The following is a 15,966-nucleotide window of genomic DNA, read 5'->3' on the forward strand; positions in this document are numbered from 1 at the left end:
AAGTGGTTAAAATAGTCAGGGACTGATTATCAACCAGTAGCTGTGGTGACGAAGATAGGCCCAGAGTTAAAAGAAGAAAGCATGGACGAAGGACCGGCATGACAGGGTTAAAAGGGGTTGGCATAGGGAAAGGGCTTCTGGTCAGTGGGAAGCATTCTTTTAAAAGTACTTATGTAATTGGTGGGGAGGACTGGAGAAGGTGGGGCTGCAGTAATGGGAACTGTAAGAGGGTCTTGGAAGTCATCAGTCGGAGAAGAGAGTCCACCCTCCCGCCCTAATTGAATTCTATGGCAAATGGGGAATAAGGTTTTTTGAAGAGTCTGTCATGGCAGCGGGCAGAGTACAAGGTCCTGTTATGGGTTTTTCTTTTTGTTTTTTGAGTATAAAGAAAATGTACATTGGTAGGGACTAGAGATGGCCTTGTGGTTCGCCCGGCGGTCGGTTCGCGGCCAACTTTGCTCGTTCGCAATTCGCAAATCTTGCGAACATATGGCGTTGTTTGCGGCGGCCATATTAGTTTACATTGGGGAGAACTTTGACCCATGACACATCCATCAGGTGGAACAGGACAACCAATTGAGACATTTCAGCACATGGACATACCCCCTACCTTATAAATAGACCTGACCTGGTGGCCATTTTACATTCTGCTTTGTCAGTGTAGGGAGAGGTTTGCTGTTTCCTTTTAAGGACTGGTATTTGGTATAGGTGTACTATCTATATTGTCTCTTTTGTCAGTGTAGGGAGAGGTTTGCTGTGGGGAGCAGGGACAGATTGTCAGTGACACAGATCGCTCTGTTAAAGGTCCACAAAAGCCCTTTCAAGGACTGGTATTTGGTATAGGTGTGCTATTCTTTGGTATGCACTATATAGGGGTGTAATACACTTATAATATACTTTCTAATATAGAAAGTATATTATAGTGGATTCGTATTGTGCACTGTGCAGCATTGTGACTTGTGTGGTGAGCGTTTCTGCAGCGATACTACAACTACAAAGAGTGACAAAAACACTTTTAAAAAAGTATTATAACTTGTGTGATAGACCAGTGGCCCCCCTAAACGACAGATTGAAGTGGGGTGTTATCTAACAATATACTTTTATAATAGTGTATTTGGGTACTGCAAAAATGTTGCCTCTTTTGCTGCGTTAACTGTGCTACACACAGTGACAACAGTTACTGGCCAATTTTTTGTAGAACTGGTGTAATAGACCAGTGGCCCCCCAATACCACATATTGAAGTGGGGTGTTATCTGAGTATACTTTTATAACAGTGTATTTGTGTCCTGCAAAAATATTGCCTCTTTTGCTGTGTTACCTGTGCTACACATAGTGCCAAACTTACTGGCCAATTTTTTGTAGAACTGGTGTGATAGACCAGTGGCCCCCCAATACCACAGATTGAAGCGGGGTGTTATCTAACAGTATACTTTTATAACAGTGTATTTGTGTCCTGCAAAAACATTGCCTCTTTTGCTGCGTTAACTCTGCTACACACAGTGCAAAACTTACTGGCCAATTTTTTGGAGAACTGGTGTGCTAGGATATTTACACAAATTCATATTTGAATAATGAATTATTTTTATGTGTATGTATATAGGGGAATGACTAGGAAATAAACGTATAAATAATCCAATTTTTTACACAAGTACACACACACTATCTCAAAAAAGTGAGTACACCCCTCACATTTTTGTAAATATTTTATTATATATTTTCATGTGACAACACTGAAGAAATTACACTTTGCTGCAATCTAAAGTAGTGAGTGTACGGCTTGTATAACAGTGTAAATTTGCTGTCCCCTCAAAATAACTCAACACACATCCATTAATGTCTAAACCGCTGGCAACAAAAGTGAGTACACCCCTAAGTGGAAATGTCCAAATTGGGCCCAGTTTGCCATTTTCCCTCCCCTTTTTCATGTGACTCATTAGTGTTTTAAGGTCTCAGGTGTGAATGGGGAGCAGGTGTGTTAAATTTGGTGTTATCGCTCTCATTCTCTCATACTGGTCACTGGAAGTTCAACATGGCACCTCATGGCAAAGAACTCCCTGAGGATCTAAAAAAAAGAATTGTTGCTCTACATAAAAGGTTAAGGCAGTGCTGTAAAATAATGATGGCCACACAAAATGTTGACACTTTGGGCCCAATTTGGGCATTTTCACTTAGGGGTGTACTCACTTTTGTTGCCAGCGTTTTAGACATTAATGGCTGTGTGATTAGTTATTTTGAGGGGAGAGCAAATTTACACTGTTATACAAGCTGTACACTCACTACTTTACATTGTAGCAAAGTGTCATTTCTTCAGTGTTGTCATAAGAAAAGATATAATAAAATATTTAAAAAATGTGAGGGGTGTACTCACTTTTGTGAGATACAGTTTTTACACTCAGATACATGCATAAACACATAGAAACACTCAGATACATGTATACACACTTATATACACTCAGATACATGCATAGACATACATATACTCAGATACATGTATACACATGTAGCAGGATTTCCAGGCATTGGGCCTGATATGGGTCTGCCATTGTTACCAGTAACACTTCCAACACATTTAAGTTGAATACCCCAGTGTGAGATTGGAGACAATGATCATTCTGGAATCTTTGGTTTGTTTTGTTTATTTTGTAATGGGGATGAGAGAAGGGAATGAGTGGGGTACTCCTCTGGCTCAACTAGGTTCAACTGGGACTCCTTACAGAAAAATGCCTGTTAGCGCTGTCTTGACGCCAGCTGAATGCCAGCCAACAGGGCAGCCATCAGAAATGGTGGGGCCCCTTACACAGCTTTAGGCCTGGGCCCCCCCCCCCCCCGGGCCTGACCACCAACATTCAGCAGGGCCTGCCCATAGGCCATCCCACCAAATCCACCCACTAGCCATAACAGTGAGCCCTTCAGTGCACACTTTTATTTTAACACTTACAGTGTAATATATGAAAATTAAAATTATATTCCAAGTCATCAGTGCTATCAAGATTTAACAGTAAGGAATTATATTTTGTCCAAAAATATCCAAATTCAGCAGCTGTACACACTCAGCCCCCCTCACATGTGTACGCACTAAGCCCCCCCTCACATGTGTATGCACTCAGCCCCCCCTCACACGTTTACGCTCTCAGCCCCCCTCACATGTGTACGCACTAAGCCCCCCCTCACATGTGTATGCACTCAGCCCCCCCTCACACGTTTACGCTCTCAGCCCCCCTCACATGTGTACGCACTAAGCCCCCCCTCACATGTGTATGCACTCAGCCCCCCTCACATGTGTATGCACTCAGCCCCCCTCACATGTGTATGCACTCAGCCCCCCTCACATGTGTATGCACTCAGCCCCCCCTCACACGTTTACGCTCTCAGCCCCCTCACATGTGTACGCACTAAGCCCCCCCTCACATGTGTATGCACTCAGCCCCCCCTCACATGTGTACGCTCTCAGCCCCCCTCACACGTTTACGCTGTCTGCCCCCCTCACATGTGTATATATTTCACACACACATGTACAGACACGTACACACACAGTCACGTGTACACACACATGTACACTCACAGATATATACACACACAGACATGTACGCACACACAGTCACGTGTACACACACATGTACACTCAAAGATATATACACACACATACAACATGTACACACACATACACACACATGTACACTCACAGACATGTACACACACACAGACATGTACACACACACATACATGTACGCACAGTCACGTGTACACACACACGTACACTCACAGATATATACACACACACACAGACATGTAAGCACACGCACACACAGTCACATGCACACTCACAGACATGTACACACGCACACAGACATGTACGCACAGTCACATGTACACACACATGTACACTCACAGATATATACACACACAGACATGTACACTCAGATATATACACGCACACACAGATATATACACACACAGACATATACACTCACAGATATATACACACACAGATATATACACACACAGTCACAGATATGTGTACACACACAGGTACATACAGAGACACACATGTACATACAGAGACACACATGTATACAACCACCCCCTTTTCAGTTGTACATAGCCCTTACTTGTAAGGTGGTCTTCTCATCCCCCGCTCTTGTTTCCCCCATGTGTCTGTGACACAGAGAGGAGCTGCAGTCCAGCAGGATACTGAAGAGGAGTGCACTGCAAATGCAGGAAGTAGCCAGAGGTGGCAGCAAAGAGCCCGATGTGAGCTCTCAGCTCAATGACACAGACGCAGCAGCTTCCGACTCACACTCAAAGCCAGGGCAGTCACGGAGCACCGCTGCATCCACCCCCGTCTTTTCCCATCCTCGCCGGGCCCCTTACAAACAGTATTATCGGGTGCGGGTGGTGGTCCTGTAAAGTTCGGAAATTTTTTTTTTAAAGTGTAAGGGAAGCAGTCCCCGCGGGGCCCCTCTAGAGGCTCGGGCCCCTTACATCAGTACTGCCTGTACCCCCCTGATGGCGGCCCTGCCAGCCAATGCTCCCTGGCGCTTGAAGATACTGTTCTGCTGAACTGTGCTAGAACTTCGACTTTAACACTCTTGTTAACTCAGAAGATCCAGGACTGTCATACACTTGACTCTTGACACTCTGTTTAGCTCAAAAGTCCGGTGAACAGCTCCCTCCAGCCCTTCACTGACTGAGGTAGCTCCTTGTAACTGCTTGTGCTGCTGCAACTCTCAACACTGTACACTGCACGCTGTACACTTAACTCTTCAGGGCCCAACCGCTGGCGCCCCCTTTACACATTAGGGTCCTCTCACTAGGCACCCCCTCTGACACTTCAGGGTCCTCTTACTAGGCACCCCTTCTAACACTTCAGGATCCTCTCACTAGGCACCCCCTTTACCGCTAGCTAGCTCCTAGATCCCAGGGACCTTCACCGGATCCCTAGGGGTAGTTCACAGTACTCACGAACTTGGAATGCTTTCTTGGAACTGGACCCCTCTTTCTCCTCTGGTCCTCGGCACACCAAAACCTCTCTGCAGCTCAGCTCTCCCTCTCTACTCTCAGGCAAGCCACCCGAGACACCCGATCCTTCTGACAGGAGGAGAGACAGCCGTACTCTCCCTCCTGGGACTCTGCTTCCCGCCAAAGACGCTGCGTCATGCGCTCCCCTCAAACTTATACCCACTCCCAGAATCCTCTGCAGCAGAATCTGCCTTCTGGAGTAGATCGAGGCCTAAATGTGCCTCTGATTGGGTTTCCTCCACTACCCAATGAGAATCCTCTCATGGAGCCAGTGGGGGGACTCCCCTCTCAGCAGACACACCTGGGAGACATGACAGCCCAGCTGAGAATAATGGCCCTGCTGTTAGGCAGCCAAGACCCACTATACTTTACCTAGCACCTACCTTGTAGAATGCTACACACACATATATACACTCAAATACATGCATACACACACATATATACACAGTGCTTTAAGTGGCCCAAAAGAGGTGCCGGTACTCTATTATAGCCTATACATTTTTTTTATATCAGTGCCCCCACAGAGCGCCCCCTCCTCACATCAGGGTCCCCACAGAGCCTCCCCCCACATCAGGGTCCCCACAGAGCCCCCCCACATCAGGGTCCCCACAGAGCCCCTCTTACATCAGGGTCCCCACAGAGCCTCCCCCCACATCAGGGTCCCCACAGAGCCCCCCCACATCAGGGACCTCACAGAGCCCCCCCACATCAGGGTCCCCACAGAGCCCCTCTTACATCAGGGTCCCCACAGAGTCTCCCCCTCACATCAGGGTCCCCACAGAGCCTCCCCACATCAGGGTCCCCACAGAGCCCCCCCTCACATCAGGGCCCCCACAGAGCGCCCCCCCACCTCACATCAGGGTCCCCACAGAGCAGCCCCCCCTCCTCACATTAGGGTCCCCACAGAGCCCCCCCATCCCCTCCCATTCCACATCAGGGTCCACACAGAGCCCCCATCCCACATCAGGTTCCCTAGAACTGCTCCTACTCACGTTTTTAGGCTGAGGGCCGCTGACACACAGCAGTTCTGCCGCCGCTGCTGGCCTGGGCTGGGACTCCGGAGCCAGGGGGACTCACTGGTGGTGACTGATCTGGCGCAGATGTCCAAAATGAGCGTACCAGTACACTAAGGCGCACGGAGAGGTGGCGGTACCCTCAAGAGCCATATTTGGAAGTGGCGGTACTGAGTACCGGTGCGTACCGGCCCACTTAAAGCACTGTATATACACACATATATACACTCAGACCCATGCATAGACACACATATACTTATATACATGCATACACAGGTATATACAGATACATGAATACACACATATACAGTATACACAGATTCATGTAAAAACACACACATATATACACTCAGATATATGTATACATATTCATAAATACACTCAGATACATGCAAACACACACACATATATACACATTCATATATACACTCAGATACATGCATACACACATATATACACACTCAGATACATATATACACACACATATACACTCAGATACATGCATAGACACACATATACTCAGATACATGCATAGACACACATATATACAGTACACTCAGATACATGCATACACACGTATATACAGTCAGATACATGCATACACACATGTATGGGTCCCTCCCATCACCCTGCTGAGGATGAGGGTACGCACACACCTGTAATAAGGAGAAACTCAGCCATCTTAGGTCACTCACAATCTCCAGATCTGAGGCCCAGCTTTAGAAATAAAGAATATCCACAATTTCTGCCTTTTAACAATTTTTACTGTGCCAGAAGTGTAATGAACAGTTTTTTACAGCATGACCTTCACCTCCACACTTTTAAGCCCAAATATTAGTAATTCTGCACAGTGTAGATCCAACACTAACACAGGATAAATGACCGACTTGTCTATTGTCTTCTCCATAGGTCCCCTATAGGTGGATTCTCACTCAGAGCCTGTCACATCATGCCTACCCCAAAGGGTTTACCTCAAAAAGCTATAGGCTTACATGTCAGTATACCAGGGATAGCCTTTTCTCATCACCCTCTGCCCTGAAGCTCTTCTGGCTCTAGAACAGTAGTCACCAAACTGTGGCCCCTAGGTCAGATATGGCAATTTGCTTGCCTTTATATGACCCCTGGAACATTATTCCTCCTACTGAAGCTCCTGCACAGAGAGCAGCTTGATTGTTTTGTTCTCAGGAAGGTCCTGCACAGAGAGAGTGTAGCTGGCCAGCTAGAACCTGTCCTAGGTTGCTAATATGACCTACATGTATATACAGCTAGACCTGCTAATAATATTAATACAGTGCATATGTTTTGGTGTGAGAGACAAAAGCAGAGTTATTTACTGTGATTTCATGTTTGGATGTCACATAACAGTTGTATGTTGTGTTCACAGAAGCAAAAGGAAATATGCCTTCATTTGTATGCATGTAAGGTAAGCTCAGACACAGCAGAGTTAAACTTTATTACCCATAAGGAGTTTGTGGCCAATCACAGCCAATCTCACACTCAGCAACAGTCTTGGCCAATCACAGCCAGCCTTACACTCATTTTTTTGTCTCTGAAGCCTCTTCCTTTAGCCTTGCCCTCTCATTCCACTACAGGAGAGGACTGAATAGACACACAGATCCACAGAGCAGTTTTATGGAAGCAAGTGGCCAAAAATAGGTAATTAACAGTTATACATGTTCCTATTGTTAGCAATGTGATAAGAGCTGTATACTGAAAGAGTTATTTGTTCACTTGTAGTTCCACCAAACAAACCCGAACTCAAACTATCGAACGAACAATCTATCAAACCCAAAGTTATACCGAACAAACAAACCCGAATCAAACAAAGTTATATCAAACAAAGTCAACAAATAATCAAACCCAGACCCAAACAATCCAAACTCAAACTAATTATCGAACTCAAACAGCAAACCGCAATACAGAGACAAATATATCCACCATTTGTTATACTGTATTCAGCACATGTTGTACATGGACTGTCTGCTGCAAAAGTGTCACCGTTATCTATGAAGAAAAGTTGAAGTTAATAAAGAAGATATCTTAAGCGTTTGGTGTGCTCTTTAAACCTACTGCTTTCCATAGAACGGTATTAGAGGAATTTATAGAGTAACAGACAGTCTGGTTAGACTGAAGAGAGAGAGATCAAGTTCTTCTAATGCCACAGCGCATAAGGCACTTTGTAGTGCTGCGCCTGCCACAGAGAGAGATCAGCCTGATTGTTTTGTTCTCAGGAAGCTCCTGCACAGACAGAGATCAGCCTGATTGTTTTGTTCTCAGGAAGCTCCTGCACAGACAGAGATCAGCCTGATTGTTTTGTTCTCAGGAAGCTCCTGCACAGACAGAGATCAGCCTGATTGTTTTGTTCTCAGGAAGCTCCTGCACAGACAGAGATCAGCCTGATTGTTTTGTTCTCAGGAAGCTCCTGCACAGACAGAGATCAGCCTGATTGTTTTGTTCTCAGGAAGCTCCTGCACAGACAGAGATCAGCCTGATTGTTTTGTTCTCAGGAAGCTCCTGCACAGACAGAGATCAGCCTGATTGTTTTATTCTCAGGAAGCTCCTGCACAGACAGAGATCAGCCTGATTGTTTTGTTCTCAGGAAGCTCCTGCACAGACAGAGATCAGCCTGATTGTTTTGTTCTCAGGAAGCTCCTGCACAGACAGAGATCAGCCTGATTGTTTTGTTCTCAGGAAGCTCCTGCACAGACAGAGATCAGCCTGATTGTTTTGTTCTCAGGAAGCTCCTGCACAGACAGAGATCAGCCTGATTGTTTTGTTCTCAGGAAGCTCCTGCACAGACAGAGATCAGCCTGATTGTTTTGTTCTCAGGAAGCTCCTGCACAGACAGAGATCAGCCTGATTGTTTTGTTCTCAGGAAGCTCCTGCACAGACAGAGATCAGCCTGATTGTTTTGTTCTCAGGAAGCTCCTGCACAGACAGAGATCAGCCTGATTGTTTTATTCTCAGGAAGCTCCTGCACAGACAGAGATCAGCCTGATTGTTTTGTTCTCAGGAAGCTCCTGCACAGACAGAGATCAGCCTGATTGTTTTGTTCTCAGGAAGCTCCTGCACAGACAGAGATCAGCCTGATTGTTTTGTTCTCAGGAAGCTCCTGCACAGACAGAGATCAGCCTGATTGTTTTGTTCTCAGGAAGCTCCTGCACAGACAGAGATCAGCCTGATTGTTTTGTTCTCAGGAAGCTCCTGCACAGACAGAGATCAGCCTGATTGTTTTGTTCTCAGGAAGCTCCTGCACAGACAGAGATCAGCCTGATTGTTTTGTTCTCAGGAAGCTCCTGCACAGACAGAGATCAGCCTGATTGTTTTGTTCTCAGGAAGCTCCTGCACAGACAGAGATCAGCCTGATTGTTTTGTTCTCAGGAGCTCCTGCACAGACAGAGATCAGCCTGATTGTTTTGTTCTCAGGAAGCTCCTGCACAGACAGAGATCAGCCTGATTGTTTTGTTCTCAGGAAGCTCCTGCACAGACAGAGATCAGCCTGATTGTTTTGTTCTCAGGAAGCTCCTGCACAGAGGCAAAGTTTTACACTGGATTAATGCACAGGTCTGGTACAAAATACACAACGAACACCAAGATTCAAGTAAGATTAGACACATCTCCGTATTTAGACAATATTTATTCTGTCCTGGAGTTCAAGTTTATTATACGATGTACTACCTAAGCTTTCAGATTTTTAAGCCTTTGTTAGGACAAACACTATGCACATCTAGTTTACAAGTGGCAATGAGGGCTTGTTCACACCATAAGGTGTGTCCAAATGCACATGGCTTTTTGCATGTTCCCACGCGTTTACACGCAGTGTGTTTTTGGCAGCCCATTCATTTCAATGGGCTGCCCATTGTACTGTGGTACCATGTGTTTTGGCGGCTGCAAATTAACCCCGCATTTGCTAGAAGCATGGGGGTGCCGTTAATGACACGCAGCAGGCAGCACATTTCTGTGCGGTGCAGGAAAAAGCATGCTTTCACAAGCATTTCCGCACCGCACCTGGTGTGACCAAGCCATGAAGATCGGCCATCACAGTACGGAAAGGGTCAACCATGATAAACATAACGCCCCAGTTACGTAGACGAGGAATAGGATGTGGCAGTTTTAAAATATTTTTTTTAAAAAGGCATGCTATGTGAATGAGACTGATAACATATATAAAGTGTTATCCCAATTTTGCTGTATATGTGAAAATACACTTTAAATTACATTTTTATTTTTTTTTTGTTTCCATTGTATATTTAGTTTACATCTTGGATTAACCACTTCAGCTTAGTCCTCTTCATGACCAGGCAATGCGGCACTGCGATAGTTTAACTGACAATTGCGTGGTTGTGTGACGCTGTACCCAAATAAAATTGATGTCCTTTTTTCCCACAAAAAACAGAAACCTGTCTATCAAATACTTACCGTTATTTTCCTTTCCTGATGGACTCCATGGCAGCATACGTGCGGGTAGCCCCGCCTCCTCCCCTACCCTATAGGACCCCACTCTAATAAATCTTTGCTCCCTTTCAGCATCAGTGTTCTGTAACTATCCTACTCAGGAATTAGGAGGGGACTCCTGCTGCCATGGAATCCATCAGGAAAGGAAAATTAGGGTAAGTATTTGATAGACAATTTTCTGTTTTTCTGACAGACTCCATGGCAGCCTATGTTCGGGAAATAACTCGCCATACACACCCGGGTGGGCAGATGCTGAACAGAAACATTTAATTGGTACCATCAACCAACAGTACTTGAACACCAAAATTAACAAAAGATAAGGCAGTTGGTTTAATACAATACGTTGTACGTCATCATACGGCTAATGTGTAAGGTAAAGTTTACATGCTTGGAAAGATCAGTTTGTAATTGGATAGAAAATTGGCTAAAAAGATAGAATTTAGAGAGTAGTGGTTAATGATTCTTACTCTGAATGGTCTGAGGTTATCAGTGGTGTACCCCAAGGTTCAGTGTTGGGACCCTTACTTTTTAATATCTTTATAAATGATATCGGGTCTGGGATTAAAAGTACCATTTCAGTCTTTGCAGATGACACCAAGCTTTGCAGTGGAATAACTTCTTTACAGGATGTCTCCAACTTACAAGCTGACCTCAATGCACTGTTTCATTGGGCAACTATGTGGCAAATGAGGTTTAATGTTGATAAATGTAAAGTTATGCACTCGGGGGCTAAGAATATGCATGCATCATACATACTAGGGGGAGTAGAACTGGGGGAATCCATAGTGGAGAAGGATCTGGGTGTTCTGGTAAATCCTAAGCTTAATAATAGCATGCAATGCCAAGCTGCGGTTTCCAAAGCAAGCAAAGTCCTTTCTTGTATTAACAGAAGCATGGACTCCAGAGAGAGAGATATAATTTTGCCCCTGTACAAATCATTAGTAAGACCTCATCTGGAATATGCAGTTCAATTTTGGGCACCAGTTATTAAAAAGGATATCGGGAACTGGAGAAAGTGCAGAGACTAAACTGACAGCGATCTACATAGGCAGGCTGCTGTTCTGCAGGAAGGGGAGGATGATGAGTGTTAAGGGGAAAGAACAGCCAAAGAAACAAAAAAGGGGGGGGGGGGCAATGTGTCTTCAATAGACAAAAGTCAGTAAGTGACAATCAAAGTATAGTTCAAATCAAGTTCAGAATGGAGTTCAAAGGGCAAAGTTCATGATGCTGGTGCCAGATCGCACTAGATGCACTCTCTCGGAAATGATCACCAGGTGTTGGCGAACATCGGGTCCCCCGGACTTGCTGATTGGCTCCCGCTGTGTTCAATCACAGACCCAAAGAAAAAAAAAGACTTACATGTATGTGATATCACGCTGAAGGGCCACCCTGCCACAGTATATATGCTTGGGGCGGACCGGAAGCGGATAAATGAATGTCATGTTCACCAGTCCCCAGATTTTCCTTTGATGAACCTTTTTATATCCATTTTAATAAGCTCTGCTTTATTTTTTTTGATTAGGAGATAAGAGGCAATGCTTCATTTCTAGCTTGGAAGTTTCTCCTATATCAGGGATACCAGGGAGTGTGGGATACTTTTATTTTTATTTAGAGTTTTAACATTTTTCTTATTGCCTGATAGATACAATACATAATGTATATGTGGAAAGCTTGCGCCACCTTGTGTCCAAATTTCATCACTACACAATTTAGTGAATTGAAGTTATACACTATATTATCAAAAGTATTGGGACACCTGCCTTTACACGCACATGAACTTTAACCTCCCTTGCGGTATGATTCTTTTGGATTTTAGGTGCTGAAAGCGGTAACATTATTTTGCATGTAATTCTTGTGAATGAGCAGCCCAAACTAACTGTATACATTATATATATATATATATATATATATATATATATATATATATATGTGTATGTATACATTTATTATGTATACATACAGTGGGTACGGAAAGTATTCAGACCCCCTTAAATTTTTCACTCTTTGTTATATTGCAGCCATTTGCTAAAATCATTTAAGTTCATTCTTCTTCCTCATGAATGTACACATAGCACCCCATACTGACAGAAAAACACAGAATTGTTGACATTGTTGCAGATTTATTAAAAAAGAAAAACTGAAATATCACATGGTCCTAAGTATTCAGACCCTTTGCTCAGTATTTAGTAGAAGCCCCCTTTTGATCTAATACAGCCAGGAGTCTTTTTGGGAAAGATGCAACAAGTCTTTCACACCTGGATTTGGGGATCCTCTGCCATTCCTCCTTGCAGATCCTCTCCAGTTCTGTCAGGTTGGATGGTAAACGTTGGTGGACAGCCATTTTTAGGTCTCTCCAGAGATGCTCAATTGGGTTTAAGTCAGGGCTCTGGCTGGGCCATTCAAGAACAGTCACGGAGTTGTTGTGAAGCCACTCCTTCGTTATTTTAGCTGTGTGCTTAGGGTCATTGTCTTGTTGGAAGGTAAACCTTCGGCCCAGTCTGAGGTCCAGAGCACTCTGGAGAAGGTTTTTGTCCAGGATATCCCTGTACTTGGCCGCATTCATCTTTCCCTCGATTGCAACCAGTCGTCCTGTCCCTGCAGCTGAAAAACACCCCCACAGCATGATGCTGCCACCACCATGCTTCACTGTTGGGACTGTATTGGACAGGTGATGAGCAGTGCCTGGTTTTCTCCACACATACCGCTTAGAATTAAGGCCAAAAAGTTCTATTTTGGTCTCATCAGACCAGAGAATCTTATTTTTCACCATCTTGGAGTCCTTCAGGTGTTTTTTAGCAAACTCCATGCGGGCTTTCATGTGTCTTACACTGAGGAGAGGCTTCCGTCGGGCCACTCTGCCATAAAGCCCCGACTGGTGGAGGGCTGCAGTAATGGTTGACTTTCTACAACTTTCTCCCATCTCCTGACTGCATCTCTGGAGCTCAGCCACAGTGATCTTTGGGTTCTTCTTTACCTCTCTCACCAAGGCTCTTCTCCCCCGATAGCTCAGTTTGGCCAGACGGCCAGCTCTAGGAAGGGTTCTGGTCGTCCCAAACGTCTTCCATTTGAGGATTATGGAGGCCACTGTGCTCTTAGGAACCTTAAGTGCAGCAGAAATCTTTTTGTAACCTTGGCCAGATCTGTGTCTTGCCACAATTCTGTCTCTGAGCTCTTCAGGCAGTTCCTTTGACCTCATGATTCTCATTTGCTCTGACATGCATTGTGATCTGGAAGGTCTTATATAGACAGGTGTGTGGCTTTCCTAATCAAGTCCAATCAGTATAATCAAACACAGCTGGACTCAAATGAAGGTGTAGAACCATCTCAAGGATGATCAGAAGAAATGGAAAGCACCTGAGTTAAATATATGAGTGTCACAGCAAAGGGTGTGAATACTTAGGACCATGTGATATTTCAGTTTTTCTTTTTTTAATAAATCTGCAACAATGTCAACAATTCTTTGTTTTTCTGTCAGTATGGGGTGCTATGTGTACATTCATGAGGAAGAAGAATGAACTTAAATGATTTTAGCAAATGGCTGCAATATAACAAAGAGTGAAAAATTTAAGGGGGTCTGAATACTTTCCGTACCCACTGTATATATATATATATATATATATATATATATATATATACACACGTGTATATATATATATATACGTATATTATGTATACAGTTGGTTTGGGCTGCTCATTCACAAGAATTATGTATACATATATATATATATATATATATATATATATGAGCAGCCCAAACCAACTGTATACATAATATACGTATATAGCCTTTTATTATAAACAACATACGAATAAATAACAAAACATAACATTACAGGTCAACTTGGGTTGGAAGTCCTTGACAGCCCATTCAGACTGGCGCGACACGACTTTGTGGGGCGCCCTGTGACTTCGGCGCGACTTGCACGGACTTCATATAATTGAAGTCAATGCAAGTCGCCTCCAGGTCGCCCCAAAGTAGTACAGGACCCTTTTTCTAAGTCGGAGCGACTTGTGTCGCTCCTATAAGAACGGGTCCTGTACTACTCAATGGCGAGCGACCAAGTCGCCTGACAAGTCGCGCTAGTCTGAATGGACTCTGAAGGTACCATATTACTGAAACATTGTGTCTGGGCACCCCCTAGCTAAGATATGCCCCCAGCCGCAAGACACTGCCTCAGGGGCAATCCCAGCTGACCTCAGACACATTACAGGTCTACCATGACCTGGTCACTCTTATTGGACCACCAACTAGAGGGCACCATACCAACAATGGTTCCCCACCTTTTTCCCAAAACACTGGATATTCCACCCTTTCAAGGACCCCAAACCGCCATACTTCCGCTACAAACTACTACCAACCCAAAGTAACCAAATAAAAAAGGGGAAGAAGGGCGTTCATCCGATGGCTTCAATTCTCTGATTCTGTAACAGCCCTGCCTGCAAACTGTGCTTCTACACTCCTCTCCTTAACCCCATCACCTCGTCTCCTCAGCCAATCCAGTAAGCACTATAACTATGCCATTTATTACACAATTAACCCCACGCTATAAGGTTCCCCTTCCACCCTGTCATGTATGCCCTGCGCTTATCCATTTCATTCCTTGCTTCAGGCCTGCCTTTGTAGTTAATGCAGCATCAGGATTAGGATTACAGTCCAGATCTAAATTAACCGGTTGCCGACCGCCGCACGACTATATACGTCGGCAGTCAGCCCCGGCCAGGCAAAGTGATGTCACTAGCCTGTCACTTCCTTGTGAGCCAATAGTGGGCGAGCGCGTGCCCGCCCTGGCTCGTTCCCTGGGAAGTCAGTGCGTGTGACCGGCGGACCCGATGTCCGCCGGTCACTCGCGATTGTTCTCCGTGAAGGGAGAAAGGCAGGCGGCTGATGTAAACAAAGCCGCCTGTCATTCTCCCGTGTAGGAATGGTGATCATACGGTTCTACTATGTAGGACCGTTGATCACTGTTCCTACACTAGTAGCCATGTCCAATCACAGTAAAAAGCACGCCCCCTAGGGACACACTTAACCCCTCCTTCCCCAATAAAGTTAACCCCTTCCCTGCCAGTGTTATTTTGCAGTAACAGTGCATATGTATAGCACTGATTACTGCAGTAATGTCACTGGTAACCCCAAAAGTGTCAAAAATGTCAGTCAAGGGTCCGATCTGTCCCCCGCAATGTCGCAGTACTGCAAAAAAATCGCAGATCGCCGCCATTACACGTAAAAAAAACACACCAAAAATGACAGAAATCTTTCCCTTAGTTAGTAAACGCAATAACTTTTGCGCAAACCAATCAAAATACGCTTTTTGCAATTTTTTTTTATCAAACATAGGTAGCAGGAAACAAATTGGCCAAAAATGTTAAAAAATGTTGATTTTTACATTTTTTTGGGGGGAATTTCATATAAAAATTGTGAAAAATATTGTTGTTTTTGCAAAATTGTCGCTCTTTTTTTGTTTATAGTGCAAAAAGTAA

Source organism: Pelophylax lessonae (genome assembly GCF_965119305.1).
Source record: "Pelophylax lessonae genome assembly, chromosome: 9".
Taxonomy (NCBI): Eukaryota; Metazoa; Chordata; class Amphibia; order Anura; family Ranidae; genus Pelophylax; species Pelophylax lessonae.